Source organism: Macrosteles quadrilineatus, unplaced genomic scaffold (assembly GCF_028750875.1).
Source record: "Macrosteles quadrilineatus isolate MER2022 unplaced genomic scaffold, UCM_ALF_1.0 Scaffold_5__1_contigs__length_97177068, whole genome shotgun sequence".
NCBI classification, from domain to species: Eukaryota; Metazoa; Arthropoda; class Insecta; order Hemiptera; family Cicadellidae; genus Macrosteles; species Macrosteles quadrilineatus.
This window is the reverse complement of record NW_026542598.1, coordinates 89,320,838-89,348,370: the sequence shown is the minus strand read 5'-3', so window position 1 is coordinate 89,348,370 and position 27,533 is coordinate 89,320,838. Positions and strand designations below refer to the sequence as shown.

Here is a 27,533-nt window from a genome sequence, read left to right as displayed (position 1 = left end):
TGTCATTTACTTCACGTTCAGTTCCTTAAGTTTTTTAGATTATTAAATGATGTTTAAATTATTAGTGTTAAGGATGTTGATGATATTTAGGACACCAACCATTATTAGGACATCTTTTTACAAGGTAATATTAAAATATATCATCATTTTAACTTTTGTAAAATTTGTTTTTTGTGCTCTTTAGGAGTTTCATTCAAACCGTGCTTTCGTTATTTCACTCATTTAACCTTTTGAAATAATCCAATTCAGTTGTTAACGAATTTGCAATGTAGGATATAAGTTATTTAAACATAAAACATAGATGTTTCATATTTTTTCACTTAAAAATTAAAATGAAACACTTACTATATCGGGGAATAGTTAGCCTGGCATCATGTATCTGGAAAAGAAATCATTGTTTTAAAACATAATCCACTATAATCCTAAGATTAAACCCATCAAATTAGATCGATCCAAATACATAGCAAGTTCAGTACATTGTTCGATGCATATTTATTATAATCTAATGCAATGCATAATTTTTTTAACATTTGATGACAGGATGTAGTTAAAATCCCATTGTGTTAAGTAAAATTGGTTTTGACACCTCTTATTGGAAGCATACATATTTATTATCCTAAACAAAAGAGTTTCCTAAAATATTAAGTTTTAAATGAATGAAGTAGATTTTAAACATTTATGGCAAAGCTAGTACCGCGTCATAAATATGCTAAACCATAACATAAATATTAACTATTCAATATTAACTTTCTGAAATTAAAAATGTATTCATGTAAAATAATTAAGTACCAATCTTGTCTACCATGTAAACAAATCACAATAAGAGGAGTTTATGGTAATAAAGTAAGGGAATTTTACGCTTTAATTTACAAGTTAAGTTATTACAAGTATATAAAGTAGTAATGAGTATTTATCACCATGTAACTGCTCAATCAACTTAAATTATGTTGTCATACTATGTAAAATTTACTTACTTTCACAAAACAATATATTTCAAACCGAAACCAACTTCCCCCAACATTTAAAATTGTTTTTAAAATAAATTATAAACTCATAACATAAATATATGTGAGATAATAAATGCATACTCGTTTAATTTAAAGATTTGTTGAAGAATACAGTTTTCAAGCTTTTTAATGTAAATTTGTATTATTTAACATAATGTAATTTTAAACAGATTAATGTGTTGAAAATGTTCGTTAACAAAAGATAAGTAATGACGTCACAGTTTAGCCAAAGCCTGGTAAGATACAGGGAGGCGGCCTAAGCGGTGTTCAACTGTTAGTTATTATTCTTGTAACTTTTACGCTTCTCTAAGTTCTTAAAAAATGTGGCCCGCTCGAGAACTCCCCTCGACTTTATGACCTTATTACATTCGTTCGTCACATTAAAATGTGGAAATTTGTTTTGCTTTGTAGAGAAGATGACAAAAAATACTTGAATCAATCATAAAGGCGAAGTTTATTTTTAGATTATATTAGAACTGTATGATATTATAAAATATTGTGTACTTTACAAGATTGAAATTATTTTACACGCTAAAAGTCCTAACCTCTTAAACAGTCCTCCTACCTAAACAAGTCTGTGGACAGAGTAAAATGCTAGAGAGATTTATTGTATGTTCATTTGTTAATAGACGAATAAAGTCTTGGGTTAGCATACGGGAGTATGCACAGATCAAAACCTACTTTTAACGTGTATATTCCGCATGTTTTTTTTACATCACTGAAAATATTTTATTCAAATTTTCATGTTTTTTTAGTTTTAAATATTGTTCTCTATCAGGGACGATGATTAAATTCCAAAGTTATTTTTTCATCTTAAATTATCCCCAATTACCAACTGAGGGACATACTTAAGGTCTGCAACAACTTCCATTTATCACTAGACCAATATAGTCTTGGGTTTCTAGCATTACAAGCATACCGTCCCGTCTACAAATACCCAAACGTCATTTAAACTTGTTTACTGCATTCCCGTCCTAGACAAATACTGAAACCTCTTCACGCACATATAGCGTTATGTGTATTTAAACTGCAATGTGATTATCCATAAATAAATCCCATGAACTTTTGGGAAAACTACAAGTCACAACCCCATAAACCATTGTACTAAAAATGTTCGTCATGACGAGAAACCTTGTGCAAAACTATCCATTATTTCATCAATTACCCTGTAAGGTCTTAATTCCATTCTAAAGGGAACTTTCCATATACCTAGTGTTAAAAATACCTCAGCTGTACTTATTTGTATGTTTTTTTTTTCAATCTATTACCTTTTTAAAATCAGGTGTGATTACCGTATTCTGTTTTGTTTATTTCAGCTTAACTTAACCAATCAATAGTTTTATCAATACTTATGAGGTTAAACGGGGTGAAGCCCGTGGGTAACAGCTAGTTTGAATTACATAAAGAAGTTTTACTACAGAAGCATATTCAAACGGATTAACAATTCTCCCAGAAAACTTAATTTCCTCGGGTACAAATTGTCCCTTATAGTACCAAGTGAGTAAATTCCGTTTTTTAAACTGGTTACTGAAAAAATGTTTTCGGTTTCTAGCTATACTAACATAAATAACATAAAATATTACCATTGGGCTTTTAATAAATGGTCGTGACTAATGAAACAGCTGTCTTACAGTAAGAACGCTACACAAGGTATCTCTTCATTCTACACTCATCCTTAATAATAATGCGTAACTTAGTTAACTTAGATTAATAATAATAATTCATAGTAATAATGCGCAACTCGGTAGCGTCCCCGTCTCAATTGATAATTATTATGACAACTTTCCATCTACACGCTAGTAGTCGAATAACGTTAAAAAGGCAGTGGCTATTCCCACGTCAGACGTGCGCCGCTACTGCGCACGTCAGTTCCAGATGACGTCACATACGCTCCTAATCCAGTTACTTTTATAACTAATCGAGAACGAGTTGGACACAAAGAAAACCTAGTATTGGGAACGATGGTACCTCTAATAGACCTCATTAGCCGAAATGGACGGAATCAACATAGATTTTTCTGCCCTTACCTATATTAATTATGAAATGAAACTGTTCTCAACTAACCTAACCAAACTTACTGTAACATTTAAAAATTCCGTTAGATAGGAGAATTCTGAAATGAAACTGTTCTTAACTAACGTAACCTAACCAAAATTTCGGTAACATTTCAAAAATTCCTTTTGTTAACAGAATTGGCTTTCGGGCTCCATCGACTGTTACTGTTGTAGAACGTTAAATCCTTAACTGAATATTCTCACCTGTTTGTTAAATAAATTAGTTTAACGCCTCAAAATAGCAAAAAATTAAATTGAACTCCATCTTCACCGAAATTTAATGTGAGTGACTAATTCAAAATTTCTACTAGAAAAAAATAATTTTTCACTTAACATTATTTTGCAATACTGGAACTGGTATTGGACCGGGAATGGGTTGTGACGTAATTTTGACGTCCGAATAGTCACTTCGCGTCAAAAACGCATAGCCTACATCACCTCCCTTACATCAAGCGCTCTTCGTCAGACGGTTGCAAGGTCAAGCAAGCCGTCGTATTTCTCGTCTCGCCGTCCCATTCATTTCAACTAACCCACTTCTACACTCGTTCTACATTACGCGAAGACATTAAACATTGTGTTTTATTTCGGTTAGCGCAGTCGGCGTTATTTGTGTTTTAAATTCTGAGCGAAATACAACATGAAAACGCACTTTGAGTATTTTTCGTTGCTAATTTTGGGCTTTGTTGGTTGTGAATTAAGTGGTGAACACCATTCGTCTTAATTAATTAATTAAGACCTTATTGATTAATAGTCTTCTTTAATTAATTAAATGATTAATTTTTGAATCGTTATTTAGTTGTATGAGCTAACCAACTGAAAAAAAAATATTTTAACTTTTTTCAATCTATATGCCATGATTAATTTTTCAAATATTTTTGCTTTACGGAATACCCGCATGTATTTAAACATGCATTTAAAAAATCGTAAACGTGTTAATTAACATTTTAAAAATTATAACATTATTTTTTTTGTATTTATTATTATGTATTTGTTAATTATCAATTTTGAATTTATGTAATACATTTTTAATTTGTTTGATAATATAATTTTCAAAGCGTGCTATGCATTTATACCAGAAAGTCTATAAAAAAGGTAATAACCATAATACAAAATAAATAAAAACTGAAAATGAAGACAGTAGATATTATAACAAATTAACGAGTTAAAAAATTAAGAGCTATTGATAGTCCCAGCAGATTTTTTTGTTGGAAGAACAGTTTGTTTAAATTTTCGATTTTCATTAAAGTAATAAATAGTTCACGCAAGACTTATTTACTAATTTTTTACTTCGATGTAAATTGTTGTAAATTTAACCCAAAGAAATCACATATCCTCCCGAAATAGTATTGTCTGGGACAGAATATTAAATTCAACCAAATTATTGGGCTTCATCCAATTATGGAAACGCAGAGCAATGTCAATATTGGCAATGATGGATTACTAGTCATATATCTGATGATTACTTGGAGACAGCCGAGCTCCGATTCAATATGATCCCCAGATTGGCGTTATATTCTTTGATATTCAACATTTAATTACATTTAGACTACAGATTATGAAAAATATATACCCCGCCGCAGCAAACCTGCAGACTAAGCGAATTTCCATTTGCCTGATTGGATTTACACTAAAATGCCTCCTTAAAATGATCACATTTATTCCCTATTTAAATAGAATTAGTTTAACGAGTACTTAGGTTTGCTGCATCAGGTAGGGTCAAAAAGTGTTTTTTGTTGTAAAATGTTAATAGTTTAGTATTAAATTAATGTATTTTCCTAATTCTATCAAAATATGTTCATAAACAAGCAAACTACAACAGCAGACTTTATTATTCAAAAGAATAACATGGGAATTTTTAATTTATTATTTTTTTGAATTTCCTCCATAACCATTAGGCGCACAATAACGCTTCAGTATACTGAATAATTAGTTTTTTAAGCTCTACAAAATTGTGTGGAAAGAAATTGTGAAATTTTGTGTTTTTAGGGTAAACAATAAGAAAACCCTTTTTTACCCCATAAACCCATGTTCCCATATTCCAATCATACTATTTTGCGAACTCGTTCAATTAAATGTAGGTTTAAAGTTTTATACCAAATTTCATCAAAATTGGATCATTTTTGCTCGAGTTATCGTGCTAACGGACACACATATATAAAAATGTGTGATGTAAATTGAATGAATGACATGTAATGTAATGTAACACAGTAGCAGTTTAAAAATCTTATAATTTCTTCGAAATACAAAATGACATTTAGTATTACATTGTCTCGAAGATAAATTATCGACTGCCTTTTAATAGATGAAAGTACAAAAGCTATTTGTTCTAGTGCTGTTTTTGGAATACTTCCAGAAGATGTTTAACAATTTAAATGCAATGCGTTTAGTGGTGAATCGTTGCCAATAGTGTGTTATGTTGAAGCAGTACATTTCAATTTAAGTGTTCTCTTTCCAAAATGTTTTTTTTAAACTAACATACAGGCTTGGTAATCAATAATACTGTAGAAGTTAAATTTATAGACATTATTTCTTTATACGAGTGAGGTTTAAACATAACAATTTTGCCTTATAAGGAATCTGATTTTATCATTTGATCTTTTATTCTGTTACTTCAAATTAAGTTATAGAGATTTTCAAAGAAATGTTTTTGCTTTTTATGTGTTTATTGGTCTAGTTTTTTCTTTTTTTTTTCTGTTAAGGTTGACAATTTGTAAATAAGACTATTAGTTGCTTAAAACTTGGTTAGTTGACAATGTCTTTCTGATCAACTGATTTATCAGAGTAACGCTAGCATATAAAGGTTATTTAATTTATATAAGTATTAATACAATTAATAATTATTAATTTGTATACTAAATGAGGCTTTTCACCAGTGTCCAGCATCAAGCTTTCTTGTTGTGTTTTTCATGTTGGTGCATAATTTCGTTGTAGGCCTAATTTTTTATATTGCGCGCTATACTTGATTATATAAAATAATTATGACACAAAAAAACTAAACATATTTGACTAATACTGTTGTAGGCCTTTAAGGCATTTCTAATAAGATGTCACGAAATGGTGCGTAAATCTTAACATTTCCCACAAAACTAAGGAAAATCTGTGAGGAGTATGTGTATTCATTTTTGCCCCAGCTTAATTAACAAACAACATAACTAAGTACGGCGTTTCAAAAAAGTACAATTAACGCGCTCAAACCGAACAGAAACGTGTCGTACAATGATTTCAGTTGATCAATAAGGATTTAAAATGTATTGGGAATCAGTTTATTCCTTGATAGTATTACTCACGTTCTGTAAAGCTGTGGTGATTAAAATCAAAATAACCTCAAAGCAAACTCAACAGCGAGTCACTAATTGAAACACAGTGGTGACTCAACTTGTGGACTGGAGTGACTTGGAAGTGAATTTGCGGCGACAAGAAGAATTGCTCCACAAATCTCCGAGCTTGCGGAAACTTTGAATTAATCTTAGGCCTAAACTAATCCTTCGTCCAGCCACTGTAGGCTGTAGGTCTTCTTGTGCATATCAAGCAATCTGTTAAACATAACAGTGTGAAATATTGTATTGATCATATCTTTATTAGATTTAAAATTTTAAGGTTTGGATGGGATGAAAACAATTATAGTAAATAAAATTCAGAGTATACAGGTGGCGTTTTAATTTCACTACTCTTTTCTGGTTATTTAGCCATCTTTCAAATAATAGTTTTTAATAATAAATAAAGGTGTCTTATTTGCAAATAAAAATATATGCTTTACCAATTATATAAGTAAACTCAACCAATTATTAGGGCATTTTAATTAGCTGATACTCGTCAATTATGGTTAAAAAATGTGTCATAAATAATTTTGTCTAAAATATGAATAATTTTCCCATAACTTCCATCCACTTTGGCCCTTTTAAACGTTAATAAATGATATTTTGTATGACTTTTCAATGAGTTGTGGACTCTACGTTTGTTACATCAAAAAAGCTTAGCAAGATCATAGTTGTGTATGCTGACTGACCTTGTAATTAAGAATATAGCTTTTAGATCGATAAAAACTATTAAATACCTCCGTGAAAACCTAACGATTATTTTATTATATATCTGTATTTCGATTGTTGGTTAACAAATTTCTTCCGAGTATTGAGGGGACTAGTGATTGTAAATCGTCTTTTTACCACCTCCATTATTAAGGGTTGTTCCAAAAACATCATTTCTCAGGATCACAACATGTTTCACGGGGTAAATGTTGTGGAATCGTCGAACATAAAGTGTTAACGATCTGAAATAACCGTTATCTTTGAATACTCGCCAAACCGTGATCACTGGTGAAGATGTTCGGTTTTGTCACAGTTGCGTATTTATTAGAATAATGAAATATTTTCTATAATATTTTGACGTAACTGGCGCTAAAGAGCATATTTATCTGAAAACAGTTCGGTCTTGAGACAGTTACAGTTTGTTTTATAGCTCAAAAACAGGCCAGCTGCTTGTTATAGTTCAAAAAATATTATTTAAAATTATTTAACGATTTCGACCAGACAAATAGATGTTCTTTCTCACTAAAGCTTCACATGTTATCTCAATCAATACCACATTCATCTTCATTTCATACGCTCAGTTGCATCGGGTTTTCCATGTAAATATCAAAATAATAAAATTATACGAAAAATTATTTTTTGTAAGATTTTAAGTACAACCATGTAATTTACCATGTTAAATTTGTAGCCAGATTTTTTATTTAAATCGTCGTAGTTGATGTGAGCCACCTACAGATTGCGCTGATTTAAATTACTACATTCTGTCAAATACACAAAATTTTTATCCAAGTCAAACCTAGGGAATGACTTATGATGAATTATAGCAAATGTTAAGACCCATGAACCTAGTAAGCAACCATAAATAAAGTATAAAGTATAATTTTAGACACTAGCTCATTCTGTGACTGGCTCACACAACTACATTCTTTTTTAATACAAAATTGGCTACATCTGGTCCATATATTTGGGAAGTCTTGTACAACGTAGCTTTTCAAATACGTATTTGAAACTGTATTTTTATACATTTCGAAAAGGCACTTCAACACAATTGAAATGAGAGTTACTACTGATCAAGCGTTAGGTTCACCATGCTTTATAAGAGAAGTACATTTATAGAAAAAGATTAGATATAACTGGCTTACGTTTTTATAAGCAACTATAATTGACAATCGTTTTTAAAAGCCTTCCTCTTTTGAAACCGACAAAAAGCCCGTGACCCAATTTAAAGCGCCACGAGGTCCATAAGTCACTGGGACAAGGGTCCGGTGATGATGCATCACCGAGATAAATAAAATCCTTTTTTACTTCAATCTCGCCATCTAATTTCTTGCGTCTGTTTTGAAGTTTGAATTAAAGGGACTTTTAAGAATGTATTACATCACATCATTAGCGGAAGAAATTTGTAATCTTGTATACTTATAAATAATTTTAAGCATTGTTCTAAAGTGATAATTATTCGGATCAATAATAATAGCAGGAGTTGTAATAGATACAATAAAATAAAAGTCTTCAATACAATAATATTTGTTATATTGTAAAATCTGTTTCATTAAAGTCAACTAGTGGTGGTAACACACATTGAGGGATTAGTTAAGTTCGCCAACAATTCGGCAAACTTCTAATTTAATCCCTGGACCAACCGATCTTTGCCGAGAACTTTGCCAAGTCTGTTAACTCTAAACGCAAACTTGAACAGTGGAAATCGCCGCATTACTGCATGCATGGCGCACTTCGATTAGTGACCACAAACACTCCGACTTATCAGCTGACTGGATACTTGGCAGTATATACTTAGGAACAGCTGTTCAATTGTGGTTAATAGAATTCATAAACTAGTAAAATCATAGGTTAATCATACTCCTTAGTTCTGTAATCGTTAAGGTTCAGTGGAAACGAGTTTAAGGTGTATTTACATCTGGTATTTGTAAATGGTATATTTGATTGTTATTTATTTATGGCTACTAAACTAACATTAAATATTTTGACAAAATAAAGGATCTAAGAACCCATAGGCAAATTGCTCATTTAAAAATTTTTCAAAATTTGTTTCGGAAGCAAAACGCATAATTCAATACTCTTTTGCCTTTCAAATATTATTATTTTTAAGTTTTTAGGTTAATGGAACTATTAATTTATAGTGAATTAAATTTATAAGTTTGGACATATTTAGTAATATATACTGTACGACAAGAAATCTATAGTGGTCATTTGGTTCGAATTTATTGATGCCAACTATTTTTTTAACAGAAACTGTGCATACCACAACTGTGTTTTAAAACCATGTGTACACTGTTTTGTTATCTAAAATACGCTACTGACTGGGATATATTAATTATGCTAACAGAGATAGAAAAAAACTGTTATAATATAACTCTTTTAGTAAAAATCTTAGTTGGCCATCAAGTACTATATTATTTTTAAATCAAGAAAATAATAACTTTTCACGAATAATTATAGGCCCTAACTATAAACTTTTTTAGTAATAAATTACAATGTGTGCATTAATATGAACAATGGTTCACACTTAAGGGAAACTTTACAGTGTAAGCGATAGTGTAAAAGGTTAATACAACTTTAGATTACCTTCTATATATAATGTAGAGTTGCGCCCGACTGTGAACGCCCCAAGCGAATTGCTGAAACAAATATGCTTCTTGGAATCCTTCAGTGATGCAGCTTCTAATAACAGCTCTTTTTGTTTCAAACATTTTATTATAAACTCTTATCACTGCTTGTGTATTAAAGTGTAAGCATGTGATTAGTAAACATTTTGTTAGTATGTTCAAACTTAAGAGCATTTCTGTATTTTCCCCCCTACTAATATTTTGCTTGTTTGATACATTTTGGAAATATATAATATTTAAGCACTAAAGTAAATTACAAGGGTATATTGATGGCCCTGTGGTTACCATAGTGTTAGTGTTGGTTAGCATAGTGGACATCAGTGCGAATTAAGGGGGTGGACGTGATCCACGCCATATATAGGATATGTCCCGGAACTCTCTACCAATATTTTAGGGCATTGCTCACATATCTAAATATCATATTTAAATTGTCCGGAAGTCCATATTGACTCAACCAGCTGCCGTTTTGTTTTTTTCAGTTATTCATTTTTTTCTAAATGGTTAAACATACGAAATGGAAACTTTACACAAACGTTTATGACATAGACAAAGCTACCAGAAAATTATGACGATTTTTCAAATTCATAAAACAAAATGGCGGCCATAAAAAATGTTGTTTCTTAAATTTTTTGAATTTGCTAAATTGTTATAATTTGTTGGTAGCTTTGTCTAGTTTTCATATATGTTTGCGCAAAGTTTCTATTTTGTATGTTTAACCACTCTTTAGAAAGAAATTAATAAGTGAAAACAACACAACGGTGGCTGGTTGAGCCAATAAGGACTTCCGGACAATTTAAATATGGTATTTAGATGTGTTTCTTACTCAGGGAAAAATCCCAAAAAAATTGGTAGAGTTCCAGGATACCCTGTATAATACAAAAAGTATGAGTTATTGACACCTTTCCTTTAAAAACGTTTAGGGTTCATTTGTAGTACTAAAGGTCACTGGCGTCAAAAAAATACAAGTTACCAACAATAGGCTACCTACATATGTTTTTCAATTAATAATAAATATATGATTATAAATATTTTTGACCAAAGCGAAAATAGTACTTTTAATTTTGATTGTAAAATATATTAGATAACCAAATCGAAAACAAAAAATTTAAATCAAAATTAAATAACTGTAATGGACTTTTGATACTTTCCAAAATGTTTGGCAGTTCAGTTTGAAAGCGGCTTAGCTCGGTGGTAACTAAATTTCGCTTTTCCAACTGCAATATTACGATGCATTCAAGAGCTTAAATATATTTGTAGCTGCATAGTCAGCTCTTGTGGCTCAGTGGGTAAAGCATTGGATTTTGGCTACGGGGTTTTTCCATAGAGACGCGGCTTAGGGACTAGTTTATGTATTGCTTTCTAGTCTATATTATATTGCAATATATATTGTTATATGAAGCATATATATTCATGTTGTAGCTATAACGATTGTGCCTAATTTCTTTGAAAAATACGTGCTCCTTTTGCTAGTTAGTGGAAAAAGAAAAGAGACAAAACATGATACAAACTTTACTAAACACTAACCTTGAAATCAATGTTTATGTATCAGAATCAATAGTACTCGTTTACAAAAAGAGTATACAATTACACTCGGGATCCGTAACACTGACGCTCATATCTCTAATAACATTGGTGATCGTTTGTATTAGAACAAGTTACTGGTCAGAAGTACAGTTTTGCAACCACTTTTCATTCATGAGATTTTTTATTTATTTTCTTATAGCTGATTTTAAGTTGTAATACTGTATATCTATTGTTACAGCATGGAACTCAAAGTGAAATAGCAAAGTATTGATGCGTGGTCTTGAAAATAAATGTCTTAGAATTGAGAGAATTCATTTTAAAACAATATATAATCTTGATTTGAAATATTTTTTGAGTGAACGTATATGTCAGAAAGCAAGTGATGAAGAATAATGGAAGGTTTACCGATTATAGTATCAAAGACGTGTTTCCTAGACAATTTATCTTTGAGAAGATATTTGAATGTTCTGGCTGATAAGCATTCTGAATTTCTCAAAACCCTTTGAAATCCAAAACGCCGTAGCAAGACATAAACTAAATACCAACTCAAGACGTACTAATACCTTAACCAGTTACACCCCATTCACTATGTAAGCTGCTTATTATCATAAACTCGGTATTTCGAATTAGTTTGATCATCGATGCTGTCTGTTTATTCTATGCAATCGATAAAAATCCCCTGGAGCTCCCAAACACTGTAGCAAGACATAAACTAAATACTATCAATATACATTAACCATTTAAACGATCGAACCTTTAATGAATTATAATTGAGAATTATGAATTGTAAGCTTCTTATCAACACAAATGCTGCATTTCGAAGTAGTTTGGTTATTTATGCGGTGTAAGTATTCTATGCAATCGCCGGTGTTTCCCCAGTTTAAGCAGTGCGATTTATTCAAGTGTAAGAAGCAGTGCTACCATAACTAACCGTCGTGTCCGATTCTGTGTAACCACAGAATATTCCTAAGCCTTTTACGCATCAGTGATTTTAATTATCCACAGATGGTCTACTTGTTCCGTATTGTTAATTGTTTTCACATTTCGATATAGTTTAATCGGATCATGTTTTAAATTATGATGGAATTTATTAAATATTTAATGAATCGATGGAATAAATAGACGAAAAAATAATTTCGACATCTTATGATGTGGGATTGCCCCTGAATTTACTGATTGACGGGTGGTATTTAAACCATTATTTTATACAAAAATAAGATTTTAAAGCTGTTAATCATCAATTGGTTTTTAGTTTAGCGAATTTCCCATTTAGGTAATAATTAAAGGATTCTACAGGTTTTGTACGATTGATGGGGATTATTAAAAATGTGTTAACGTTCATAAACTTCGTCAGTATTAAACCTTTTGACGCTTATTTTTTGTATACACTCAAAGGAAAATATTTTCCGTTGTAGATAATAGTATTTCCTTAACATTTCTGCATGCTTTTTAAATTATTTTATACCTCTTTCCCCCAAAAGTGTTCAATCAATCAATTAAAAGATTTGTTAAAAGATTGTTTCTAAGAATGCACAATGTTTCAACGAGCTAGAGTCTTAGCGAAAATGTACTTGCCGTTAATATAACCGTCAAGTGTTTTATTTTTAGTGCAACTCTAAGTGTATTCTTTGTAATCGTCGTTCTCAGGTAAGAACTTTAACATTTTACAAGTTTTTTCTTTGCACTTAACAGGTCACAACAACATAATCAAGGTAACATAATCAGGTAACAACAACTTAACTGTCACAATCATTGAACTACATCCTTTTACTATCAGGACTGGAAAAGGATCTGGTCCTGCCATTGATATTGCACCTTACAATATTAGTACTGTAGCTTGCACCTCGGTAGATGCATTTACAAATATTAAAAAGGTATCCGTTTTTAGTAAGCGACCAAGGTTTCGAACTTTAAGGTTCATTTTCAAGCTTACAACCAAGTGAAAATCTCTTTCATCCCTGAAAAAAAATACGAACATGTCTAGTTTAAACATCTAACATCTTGAAATTAGATGCATTTAACAATAATTCACCGGTTAAACGTAACTTAGCTCCGAAGCAGTGTCATGTAGAATAAACGTTGTTTGCTTGTCTTCGTTTACGGACTGTTAATTAACTGTAACTTACACTTTGCTTGTCTTACTTGCTGTGTTCGTGTCATCTTTAAATGTAATAACTGTCATGCTTAATGTCACGACTATGTCAAGAAACCTACACTTGCTTTTGACATGAATTTACAGCGTGACTCTATGTGTCAACAGTTTACGTACAGTTAAGTATGATTGCAGCTTGATCTTTTTGAGAGAGAATTTGTCGTGTTTCAAACTTTAGGAAATAAAATAATAGATTTTACTTTCCCTCCCCGGTTTCATTGTGTTTAGAGAATCGAGTTTGAGTGTTAGTTGAATTTTTTCCTTGGACCATAAAAAGTGGGTTTCGAACTGATGTCTGTGTGGATATGTATGTACCGGTATAGAAACTTTTTGTCCGATTTTGATGGTATTGGTATGTGGGTACTATTCCATGGTATAGTACCTGCAGGTTTTTTATTTTTCGATTTTTATTTTTAATGGTGATTTAACTATGTAAAGCAACAATTTAACGAAATAGTTATTTGTGTAACTAGTGGTGAAAGTGGCACTTTGCTGCACACGAGAGCAATGTTTACACACGACCCGCAGGCGAGTGCGGAATGATCTCGAGTGCAGCAAAGGCCTTTTTCACTCGTGTTACACATTATATTTTTCCTACAGTCACTATAAAGCATATAAATAATTAGTCTTTCAAACACTATACAACACGTTTTTAGGTTCAGCTGGCAACACAAATCGTGCCCTAGAGAAAGTAGTACCCGCGGTCCGTATCACTCCGCTATTTTTCCTCAGCAAGAAATGTGCTCCGCGTTTTGAGAATATAGTTCCGTATGTTTTTGTAATTTGAAGTGGTTTCCGCGCCTAAAAAAATGCTTTAAAGGTGTTTTCTTGTTTTTTAAGATCGTAGGAATGTTTTAAAAACGTTTAAAAGAAAAGTCCAGAAAGTTCAGAAATACCGAAACTATAAACACGAAATGACAGGTTAAATCGTAGTTATAATAGTCAATCAGCTGCTCATAGTATTATTATCTTTAAGTGTTGCCAACCTATTTCCAAGCGTACATGGATTACGTGCATAATAGAACCACGCTGTTTTGTTTTGTTTCGTTGGAATCCTGATGTGCGGCAACGTATAAACCGTACGGCAAAGTATAAACCGTACGGCAAAGTATAAACCGTACGGCAAAGTATAAATATGCAGCAATTAGCAGCTTTCTGTACTATAAACAGTACAAGGAAGCCAACTTTGTCGGGTGACTGTAGGAAAAATCTAATTTTCACTAAAACGGCTTAGACGGTTTTGATTAAAATTTAGTGTTTCAACCCTTAATAAAAGTGTACACCCTCCAATGCTTTGAAAAATAACGGTTCAAAAGGTATTGCAACTAATGTGATTTACCCTATAAGATATCCCAGTTACTTCCACCGCTTACCATGATGAGGTTTCAGAGAACAGACAAGCTAATCGGAGCAAGTATGTGTCTAATTGCTGATCTTGTTTATTTGTGGTTTTAGAGGAGACAGTTTTCTAATAGAAGGAAAGCTCCTGGTTTGAGAGACCTGTGTTTTTGTACAAAAGGCAGTGTCCTAGCGTGATGTGTATTCCTAACCACCCTGTATATACATTAGTATTACCTAGTCTTCTTTGTATTCTTTTGTGGTTGGCAAGATTTGAACCCGACACGCTAGGATAGAAGCCCTTAGTCCTAACTACTAAACTAACTACGAAAAGAAAACCTGCGCAATTGATTGAATTTTTATTTCCAACTCGATCTATTTGGCATTTTTGATCGATAACGAAGAAAAGTAAAGAGAAAATAAGTCAACACAAAGGAATAATTATAACTGTTTTCGAATTAAGGTAAATAAAATAATTAATCATTTCTACTTGTTTGGTCCGAATTTTCAATCAATTTCTTAGCAATAGACACACAAAGCTAATCCGCCCTTCATAATGGGTTAAAGCAAAGTGGATAAAACCCTGTTATACAGATGATGGAAAATGTATTTAAAAAATAATCGACTGCTTATAAAACTATTCTAAATTATTTATTTGTTAGGTCACCTCTGGGTTATGCATTAAAATAGTTCGATGACACTTGGTTTCATGGTGTTTTATTAGTTAAAATTGTTATTCTTCGGGTTCCATTCAGAAATTATTTAACACACCTATTGTTTAAATTGGCATTATAAACTTTCCTGGCCGTGCTGAAAGTGTTTGTTTTTCCAAAACGAAAACCTTCACATGTAATCCTGTAAGGAAATAGTCTCAAGTAATTTGCCGGAGTTGTAATACTTATAACACATTATATCTTTAAATTTTAATTCTACTGTTTTAACAAAATATCTGAATTAGCTTAGACGAAAATAATAATTATTAGGTTGTATATAATTGTTTATGCACTGTATTTTAGGTGCACGTTATTTAAATATTATTCAAACCATTTTTTACTACACATAAAACAAGTGATTCGATGAGTGACCATTTTAATTTTCAACAACACGACCTTTTTCACTTTATTTAGTCTTAATAAATGTTGTTGTTTCAACACATCGCTCACAGTAATAAACATTTGTTACAAAGTCAAGTTATTTTAAAAGGATTAAAAAAAAAATAAACTGTGTGTTCAAATATTCCAAAATAAACAACTCTTAAGGTATTCTAAAGAAACAACACCATGACACGCGATTAAGTCTTCATTGACAGCAAAGACAAAAGTGAAATATTGGGTTCGACAGAACAAATGAGCCAGTTAATGGAAGAAGAGGTTGATGGAACTTAAACGTTTAAAAGGTCCACGCTTAAACACAACTTCAATGGTTACACAAACTTAAACATTCACTCGATGTGTAAATATTCGTCGATCTCTTTAATCCTTTTATCGTTTGGTGTTCAATAGCTATTTATTTTACACTACTAACAATTTTATGCTAACGGTAAGCGAGTCGACTATTTATTTCAAGCTAGTTTTTGCTTTTACATTAACAATTTATTGATTTAATTTGTTTAAAAGAAGACCAAGTTTATAACGTGTTTCTGTGATTAGTGTCCGTTACATTATCCATTCACACACTTATAAAATATTTGCCATGTTTTGTACCATGGTAATTAACAGATTTACATATTTATTACTTCCGTTATCAAAGCATTGTAATTTCAGTACGTTGTTGATTTTGTGTGAAATTTATTTCCTAAAAATTTATAACAATCGATAATTTGTATGGATACAATAGTGCAAAATGCTTTGTTAGTTTTTTGTATGTTTGTTACTTTATCACCGTTACTTTAGATTTTTTATTGCTAAAGGTTGAACGAAAATGTATTTCAATAGAAAGTTACTAAATTAGTGGTAAGTAAAAACAAAGAAGGTGGGTCGGTGGTATGATTGGTTGAGCGATAATTAGTGAAAATTACTATTGGAAAATATTATATACCGTACATATTATTTCAACAACTCAATGATAAATTGAATTTGGGATAATCGTGCCTTTGAAATAGATTCACAGTTAAATTTGACAATAAAAAATCTTGCATACCAAGACAATTCCTTTTCTGTTCTAAATTTCTTTCGAAGCTATGTAATACAGTTCAAAACACGTAGTTTGAGTCAGCAAACCCTCTTCTACTAGTCAACTGCATCTAAGAATAGAGTATTTCAGAATAATCATAGCTAATTATTTAATTAGTTAACCAAATTATTGCATCAATTCTACTAGCAAAAATAAACAAAGCAATTTAATGATTATTTAAAAACCTTTGCCTGTTCTTTTCACTATGCCATTACGTGTTAAATTAAACAAATGAAAAACAAAAAAGGTTGAATATTAATTTTTTCTTATGTAATTGTAAAATTTTGCTTTCATTATTGTTACAAATCCGAAAACGTATTTAATACTTGAAGCACCATATTTTAAACGTCTCTTACAAATATTTCAACCCGATAACAATGTAGATTTTCTTACAACGAAATCGCCTTCTACTGACGGGTGCGTTTATCCCCTTTTTACGAGACGATTTCGTCTTATCAGTCGTTACTATTGCTTTTACCGCCGTTTAAACCATCGCCATTGATACTCTGCCAGCTTTGGACGAGCTAAAGTAAAATAGTATCGGTTTTCTTTCTATTTTACAATTTTTTGTACGAGGACGCTAGGCATGAACCTGAGATTGTTTCACAGTACTTCAGGCTAGACCTAGGGGTTGCGGTGATATAACTTGGATAAAATCCAATTATGATTTGGCTGGATTTGAACCCGGGGCCTCAGGGACTGAAGTCCTGCGCTCTAACCACTAGACCAGCTCGTCCCCCTTCCATTTTACATTAGAGTTGCTACAAACGTTTCGTTTTAGTTTTTGGTATAGGTTGGTAAGGTACCAACCTAGTGATACCTAGTGATTGTTTAGTAGTAATATGGTCGCTGGATTAATACTGAAAAAAGTTGGTAGCTTTTATAGTTCGAAACTGGATACAGCTTGTCTCGATCATTGGGTAAATGAGTTGCCTGTATAGTGTGTCCTTTTTCAGTAACAAAGCTATACAAGGGATATCGCGTTATTCTTCATTCATTAGTGGGTAGAAATGCGTTTTGTGTCCCCAACTTAATTGGAAATTTAGTTAGATAATTGTAATTTTTTGTAAACTATCTTGAAGTAGGCTCTAAGTTTTATAATTAATGCAAATATGTTATACCCAAACCTTTTTAGGGTTAGGGTTCTTAAAAGTATGGCCCATTTGTTTTAAATTATGTATATTTTATATAACAATTTCGTCACGATTTTTCTTCTTTGCTCTCTTACTTTACAAGTTGAATCACATGTTCCATACATAGATAGTATCTTTGACCTTCTGCATCCAATAGTCAATGATAGTATAAAGATTTCCTCTATGTTGATTTGGATTTCAAATTCTTTTCTTTGCTCGTGTATGAGTAATTTTGGTCCAGCGAAGACTTTTGCCTTGAAGGTTTGGTTTTAAATCCTGCTAATTGCCAATTTGTTGGCTAGAAATTAACGATCACTATCATTAACTTAATTGCATATGTCACTACAATAGTCAAATTTAGATAATTTACTCTTGAATAAATTGCTAATAAACGTATTGACTTTATTTTTTCTCCATCTACTTGCGGCTCACCAAAATTCGTTCACCCTTTCGTTCACAGCATTCGCAAATGCCATTTAAATCCGCTCAACAAAGCTTGTGACCTATTCAATTGGAAGACACATTTTGCCAAGAAATGTTGAACACTTTTGCAATACTTAGACTAATGAGATTTTGGAAGTAAAGTTGCGCCTCGGATGTGCTTGCTTCTGTGCGAACTTTATTGAAATAAATTTAACAATTTAGTAACCGAAAACTGTAATAAGATTGCATTAATAATAAGATGATAAGATTTTATTCAATGCGTTCTTGACAATCAACTATAGTGTAAAAGAGATAGAGTTTTTTTATTGTCGAGGTCGTTGCCTGGCATGAGGAAAGTGATAGCTAAATTCCACGCTTGATTTCTGTGATATAGAAAAGGAAATACAGGAAACTTTAAATTAATTTACAAAACCAATTGTTCCGTTTCCTGGACATTATTTGTCAGTAGATTTACAGTGGTACTAACAACTATATTTCCCGGAAATTATACGTTAACAATATACTGTTTTAATCGTTCCTGATGGTTGAAAGATTTAATCCACCATGACTGTTAATTAGTTTGCTTACGTCATGTTTGGTGTAATTATTGTATCACAAAAGATTTTAAACAATAGGTTAGAATTGTGATTTTTGCATAATACTCGGTTCTAATAGAAACGGGCTTCACCGCATATTACCCAAAGGTCTTCGCAATTAAAAAAATCCTAATTTTGTAATGCCACCTTTTTTAACTAAAAGCTTACTTACCGTTTTGACTAACGTTTATATTGTTTCCAAGCACATAGTTTTACGCACATTATCACAATCAATTATTGTCAAAGTTATGATTTTTACGCTTATTCATAGTTTTACTATTTACTATTGTAGCTGTGTGTATACAAGTATTGGCTGATAAGTGGAGGAGCTTTTAAATCGGAACCAATCACCTGAACTGGGGCTGCGGCCTGTGAGATAAGCCCTCAATATTATAGACCACATCTTGACTACACTGTGATGTAATAGTCTACACGTTTTGTAATATTTAAATGTGTTCTTAAATATTTTTGCACTATACAATTGAGTTTAAAAGACCAATAATTTAGTATTTTCTATTATTTAACAACTTTTACTCTACATGAATATTTTAAATTTTATTTTACTTTGAAAGAAGGCTGATGTGTCAATGGTTTTAAGCTTCTTTTCCCTTAGTGGGCTTTATGTTATTTAATATATAGTTTCAAAATTTAGAACCCCATCATTCTTACCACACTCCTATTACTTATTTTATGGGATCCATGTAACTTTCTAATATTGAGAGTTTATCAATCACAAAATGTCTCCAAAGTTTCTTCTTTTATTCCCTCATATTCAAATGCATTCAGCGAGCCGAAGATGGGTACAAAATACGTCCAAATCTAAACAAACCACAAACAATGATATTTCCTTTGGTTTCTAAGATGGTCCACATGATAAACGCAATAGGATGTCTACCGGTATTTAAATTTATTTATGTTCTTATGGTGGTTGGAATTTATATCCACATTGTTAGATTTTACTTATAGGAATAGCAGTGTTTGATTGTTTATAAACTTTTGATTGTTAGGTAGTAGTTACAACACCATGTTGTGTTTTCCTTAATTTACCTCATTCACAGATCTCTGTAACTAAATTGACCACGGTTGGTTTGTAATTAACCCTTTCTATGCCGGGTTGTTCTCGTCGATTGGATGGACTATCTGATAATAGTCTGTAAACAGCCAGGATAAGCTATCCATGTGTATAGTATGTAAACAGTCATACAGTGAATTTGTAATAGTTGATCTTATGTGCTAAAGTGGATTAATTTAAGTCATAGTAGCGTTTTTAGAGTTTTTTTTAATTTTTTATCATTGTAGAATGATAATCTGCGCAAAGTATTAAAATGTTATATTTCATCGTTGAATGTCTAGTATGGATGGTTCTTATTGTTAAGCACATGTGTAACGTAGGCCCTCATAAATATATCACATGGATTAAGTTACGCCTTTGAATTTCACAGTCCAGTTAACGGTTAAAGAGTTCATTATTAATAGTCCACGCCTTTAGCAAAATGATTGCACTCGTGTGGAAGATCAAAATCTAATGAAAATCAAAATCTAATAACACCGATTCTCGCCACGTCGAGCAGATTGGGCTTAATCTCACAAATTAACAGGACCTTGCTTTAGAGAACTCATGTGTCATGATTACAATAACAAATACATATAATATATAATATCTATATATATAATACGCTAAGCCGATTTTTGTAAACAGAACTCCTCCCACATTTTTGGACCGATTTTGATGCTTAAAGTGTAAAAAAAAAATGGCCCTGATCTGTAGTTTTGCAAAGTGTTTTTGGTTTTTTGAAATCTTTATTAGTTTGGGCAGGATCTTCCATCAAAGTTGGGTTTTCTCCCATAAGATTAACATGGGGAAATCTAGATATTTAATTGGAAACTTTGTCTCCACTAATTTGAGAGAACGGCTGGACGTAGAAACTTGGCAGAGGTCTCCAAAGAAAGGCCTTGGTCTGTAGATGAGTTATCAAAAGAAACACGAAGTAAATTCCCTTAGGGCTCTGCCTCTGAAGCTTTTAAAGATACCTTGACAAATTTGTTAACATTTTGGCCATGTAGACAATACTGTTTAATGAAACAGCTGTTGATTTTTCAATTGTGTTTTAAACAACACACATTTATTGGGAGTTACTAAATTGTCCAAAAGAAGTATTTGCAATGCTATTTTCTGATTTTAAAATTTATTTTCATCTGTATCATATCATGTTTTGCAATATAACATTCCATTACGAAATCAGTGGAAATTCCTTTTATCACAGAACTCTTACAATAATTTCTTATTGAACTATCTTATATATGCTGTACGGGTTGTTGTCTGCCTTTTCCCCCACTTTTGCTTATATTTTATCATATTATACAGATCGTCATAGGTTCACGAGATTATTGTTATACATGTTTTCAACCATTGGAACAATTATACAAGTGCAGAAGGGCACGTTGCCCCCAGTGTCCATATTTTGCTAAATTAATAGTAGTTTACAGCAACTGGATAAAACAATTTACAATATTTATGTAGAAATATGTGCATGATTTAGTCATTAAGTCATTAAGCTGTAAAACTATAATTTACTACTTTTCTTCAACCCGACTTTTCAGAGGGGTTACTTCGATGTTGTTAATTCAACTTAGTGAAAGCATAATATGGATAAGTATACAAATAAGAATTTGAACTCTTAGAGAGCCTTTGAATGTTATTAGAATAACGAAATGGGTTGTGCATGTTTACTAATGCTACTCAGCAACAAAAACTATTTATCTCTAAAAATATATTCTTAAAGTGCACTGAGCAGCAGCCTCAAAAATACTATGTAACTTACCCATAGTTACAAAATGCTCAAACTCACATTGTGACATTTATAATTCGGCTTATATTTCTCCAGCAGATTATTATCTGCAGAAGAAGTTTATTGTGCTCTTATCGTGTGTAATAACATCCAAACACAGAAACCTGGCCTAAAATGGTAACTATCTTGACAGATTATTTGAAGTGATCTATATTACAGACCGTGGCTCACTGGGTTGTTAACATGATTTAAAATAACACAGCATTTTGGCTGTAAAAAAGGCACAAAGAGTAAATACTATTTAAGCAGCTACTGTCATGACAGAAAGGTCATATTCCTTTTAAACTTGATCACATCATCCTTTATAAGATACTTTGTTTAACAATGCACGTAAACGTCAATATTGACGTAACAGCCAATTTACAGTATTTATTGCTTTTTGGAAATGCGGCATTGTTATGTAATTTGAATTATTTGTTGCCAATGAAGCCGCACAACCATATAAAAGAGGAGGTCCCTAACAGTTTAAGAGTAAAAGCCAACTTCAGTTCAAGTATATTCCACTAGATCCACTAGATCCTAACTTTCCGTAGATGAATAATTAGCTTAAGCCTTGAAAGTGACCGTCGATTTCGACGGGTTTCACCTAGTAACATATAATGCATATAACAAATGCATTACCTAAATAAATCATACTGTATCATTTTTGGTATTTCAACTTATACTTGACATTTTAACATACAAATTCACGCTGTAGCTATTTAATGTTTTTTATATAATTAGTTTGGTTTTTATTGCGGTGCACTTTTACAATTATGATGTTTAGTACTCTAAAAACATATTTTCTTAAGATACCTCAGTTAACATATAACTTGAAAATAGTTGTATAGTTACGTAGATTAAATAATTAAAAATAATGATTATGATGAGAGTTCGTTTTCATCTACAATAACAAAAGCTTATTAAAGGTATTACACCATAGCATTCTTTAGTGTATTAGATTACACACACATACGAGGTGGCCCAAATGAACTTAGTTCTTTTTTAGTTGTAAAACATATTAAACTTTAAAATAATTCGTCTACTTTAGGTAGTGTATTAATAACTAAAGATAGCAAAAGATGCCGTTGTAGGAAAACTTTATGACCATATTACAATTTATTTTAGTAAAACCTAATAGAGTAACGCAGTTTTATTGTTTAACCACTGGTTCCCAGTCTTAATGAACCAGTTCAATGAGGTAAAAAATTGCAAAATAATTGGGTCGTATACAACGGTTAACAAGGTGCACAGTGGCCCTAGAAGGGAGGGAGGGAGGGTCTCCAAAAATGAAATATCGCCCGTTGAATGTATGTTGGTTTTTACATCAAGTGGTGGTGGAAATATATCACCAGTCTAAATCTAACCTTTCATTGGCGGTCATTGATTCTTTTGTTTCTCAATCTTTTTCATTTTCTCCAGTTCAATGATAAACCGAGACTTTGTTGGTTAAAATATGCGGTCCGTGGTCGAGTTTTATTTCCGCAGAAGGGTTAAATGCGAATCCCCAGAAAATAAGTAAATCCCGCGGCCAATCCATTTGTCCCGGAAGGTTTGGTCGTGATTTGTTTCTCCGAAACCGAACACCGTTTCTCATTTGGGTCAAAGGTTCGCATTTAGATAACTTTCACCCTGGTTTACAAACGGTGGTATTTTTCTTTAAATAAATAGATACACACGTATAATGGAGGGGTTCAGATATTTAAATACTAAGAAACTTCACTAAATGTAAAGTGAAACAAAATTAGTTGATAATGGATGTTTATACTGATAAAAGAACTCAATAAATGAACTCCCCATTGTATGTATCAAATTGTCATATCGATTTAAAGTTTACCCTTTAAAATAATAGCTTAAAGTTTACTTTAATCCAAAAATCTATAAATATTTTTATCATTATTACATGGCGATTGCTTTGAAATATTGTTTGCACTGTGTTTACCTGTTAAAATGCATTTTTACGCACTTAAAAGAACAAAACCCAATTTCTGCTGAAAGTCAAACTCAACGTATGTTTGGAGATAATTAATTTATGAACAAAAGATTTAGTCACGTTAACACAAAGACTTATTTTAATTTAGTTTTGAACTTTCCTTATGATCTATTTTAATACACTTTGTTACATAAACGTTATGTGAGCATGAGTGGATTTTGACAGCAATAATGTTAGCTTTCAAAACAACTTCATTTACTTCATTAACTTACTTCTTTTTTGTTTCCTTTGATCCTGAAAAGCATGGTAACCATGTAGTTTAATGGAGGTGTTTTTGTGTACTAAATTTATCTCTATTCCACGTTTGAGTGGTTCCCAACTTTAAGTGACAAAGTGATGAACTGTACGTATGGTTTTATCCTTTTCGTATATAAATTTACCTATTTATAGTGTATTTTTGTAATATTTCTTGAAACTAGCTATGTTTAAAGATCGTTGTAAATCCTTAACTGGAAATTGCAATATTTAATTTGTAAATTACATTTCAGAGTAATTCGTTGTCGGTTTGGCTAAATAAAATTATCTATATTTAAAGTTGTTCTTGCTTAAAAAAATCTTAATTACCTTTGTATAGACTGTATTAATCCTATCAGGGCAGGAAAACGTATCTCTTATTGTTAAGTATTTTTATTAGTTTTCTTTATTTCATTCATATTTAAATTATTCCAAATAAGTCAATCAAAATTCATTAACCAATGTTTAGGTTTACAATTTATCATTATTAGTTTAAATTACAATTCATTTCATAATTACAAATTATCATATGTTATTATATTATATCACATTGAATCTAAAAAGAATATTTCATTATTAAAATTGGCAACACTGTAAATGTAAGCAGTTTAACTACTCAAAATTAAATGTTCAACAATTAAATCTTTAAAAAACATGTGACTGTGATGAAGATAAATAAATGAAGACAGAATGAACTGAAATGAAGATCCATAAGAAAAAGTGTAAATTAAATTCGAGAAAATCACGACAACAGTATTGTATTTGACTTCAAGAAGAATTAACAACAACAGTAAGTGATTCATAATTGAAATAAAACAAAATACAGCCCACTTGTTCAAAAACTATAACTATTTTTCTTAAATCTATTTTAGTCTCTACATTATTTCACTTTCAAACAATAAATTATCAAAATTTCATGACACTTATCACGGATGTTGGTTTGATAATCTTGAACATGCCAGTTAACGTATAGTTAATTGTTTGACAGTCGCTCCCCGCCTTACCAAGAGGAAATTGTTGTATTTCCTGTCTGTCTTGCTGTGCTGCGGTTTTTGATGTTAACAATTTATATGAGAAATGCTGGAAACATGCACTTCCTTGAATTCAATTAGCATTGAGTAAATTAAATAACATAATTTGAAATCTATATATATATAAAAGGCAAAGCCCTCACTGACTGACTCACTCACTCACTCACTCACTCACTCACTCACTCACTCACTCACTCACTCACTCACTCACTCACTCACTCACTCATCACTAATTCTCCCACTTCCCATTTACCTAGGAGGCTGAAATTCGGTACACCGATTCTTTGGGCATTAAATAGGAAAACTAAGTGGTTTTTATTCTGATCGGGCGTTTGGGCTCCACCCAGTTGCTCTGGAGTTTCCCATGTTAACCTTATGATTTTTCATATTTAAAAGGAATTTCTTAACAGCTGTTTCAATTAAACAAGTTGGTTCTGTTCTATGATGGTCAATAGCATTAAAGTTACAAGGAGTACCAATAGGGTGCAGCACTATTATCTTTTTTAATTTATAACTACAGCCAATTTGCAACCAAAAGGTGAGTGAGCGTAGCGAACGAACTTCAACCTGGAAGCGAGTTAGCGTAGCGAACGAGCTAGCCTGAAGGCAAGTGAGCGGAGCGAACGAGCTCCAACCTAAAGGTGAGTGAGCGTAGCGAACGAACTTTAACCAGGACGTGATTCAGACATGCGAACGAACTCACATGTGAAGTTAAACGGGGCAAAGCCCGCGGGTACAGCTAGTTATAAAATAAAGCTCGCTGTATATTTCGCCTAGTCTATGGAATGCCCGTTGGCACTACGGTTAAAGTATAAAATATGATGTTTTAGGATTTTTTTAAGACTTTTGTTTCCTTGTTTGGCATTAACTTATATAATCTTAAATTAACTATCCTTAACTAATCTAATCTAACCATTTACTAAATTCCGTTATCCTAAAGGACTTTGGACTTTTGATTCCTTTTTCCACCAGACAATCTTATCTTGGAATAACTAACCTAACATAACCTAACCGTAAACAAAACATTTCAAAATTAAAAAGTAAATAGTGTTTTAACAATCTTTATTTTGCACTTTGAACATCTTTGGCCAATCCATAGTATGTCTATATTATATACACAATGTCTAGTCAAAGTGTTTAGAGTTCTATTGCCATTACTCTATGAGTACTTAGCCTAAATGCTTCAGGCAATGTAATGAAATGAAAATGAAATGAAATGAAATGGTTTATTTGCCATTGATCATATACATGAGATAGGCATTGTCATAGTTACATTAAATTAAAACAGGTTGTCATAAAGATCTACCTACAGCTAGAAACTAATTTCTACACATGTATTTAAAAATTCATAAATATTATAAAATGGATTGTCTAAGAGCCAAGCAGTTACCTTATTTTTGAAGATTTTTGGTGTGGTGGTCCTTGCTGATTCATGTAGTTTGTTGAAAAATTTGATACAATTTGCCTTGTGTGATTTGCCGAATTTTGCCAATCTGTGCTGTGGAATGTTGAGTTTTGTCCTGTTTCGGGTTTCGTGTAGGTGTATATCTTGCCTGGTGAGGAAAAGGTGAAGATTAGTTTTAGTGTAAATCAGAATATGTAGAATGTATAAGTTAGTTACTGTTAAAATTTTCATTTGTCTGAATAAAGGTCGACAGTGGTCCAATCTATTAGCTCTGCACATGATTCTAAGAACTTTTTTCTGAATCAGAAGCACATCTGATACGGCCGTTGCATGTCCCCAGAGAACCAGTCCATAAGATAAATGAGATTGAAATAAACCAAAGTAAGTCATTCTGAGGTATTCATCTGACACAGAATCCCTCAGCTTCCAAAAAAGATAGCTGACCCGTGAAATCTTTTTACAAAGGTTGTTTATGTGAGCATGCCAAGACAGCTTGGAATCAATATGAATACCTAATAGCTTTACTGTTTGTAGGTCCAGATTTAAGGAGGTGCTAAGAATAATGTTTTGGGTTTTACTTTGGTTGCAGAGAAGTTTATTTGTGAAGAACCAATTTAGAGCATCTCCCTGGGCTTCACTGATTTCACTGAAAAGTTCTATTTTGTCTGAATTTTTGGCAAAAATTGATGTGTCATCAGCATATATTACTGACCTAGATTTAAGATTCTTTGGAAGATCATTAATGGCAATTATAAAAAAGAAAGGTCCAAGAACAGATCCTTGGGGCACGCCCAATTTGATGTCCACAACATTGGAATTAGTACCCTGAACACAGACATATTGTTTCCTACCTGTCAAGTAAGACCGAACTACTTTAAGTGATTTCTCCTCAACTCCATAAAATTTTAGTTTGTCTAGTAAGGTATTGAAAGGTACACAATCAAATGCTTTGCTCAGATCCAGCAATGACACAGCAACTGATTCTTTGTTCTCA

The 27,533-nt window shown here is 31.9% G+C and overlaps 1 protein-coding gene and 1 long non-coding RNA gene across 2 annotated transcripts in view; one reads left to right on the top strand and one right to left on the bottom strand.

Moving 5' to 3' along the window:
- The window catches only part of LOC128995214 (protein furry), a 335,121-nt gene that overhangs the window by 182,678 nt on the left and 124,910 nt on the right, over positions 1–27,533 (top strand). The gene's annotated exons all lie outside the window — the stretch shown is intronic.
- Positions 1–27,533, bottom strand: part of LOC128995216 (uncharacterized) — a 92,872-nt gene that overhangs the window by 49,210 nt on the left and 16,129 nt on the right. The window contains exon 2 of the long non-coding RNA XR_008490962.1: positions 346–379. This is a non-coding gene — a long non-coding RNA (uncharacterized LOC128995216). The remainder of the gene's footprint in view (positions 1–345; positions 380–27,533) is intronic.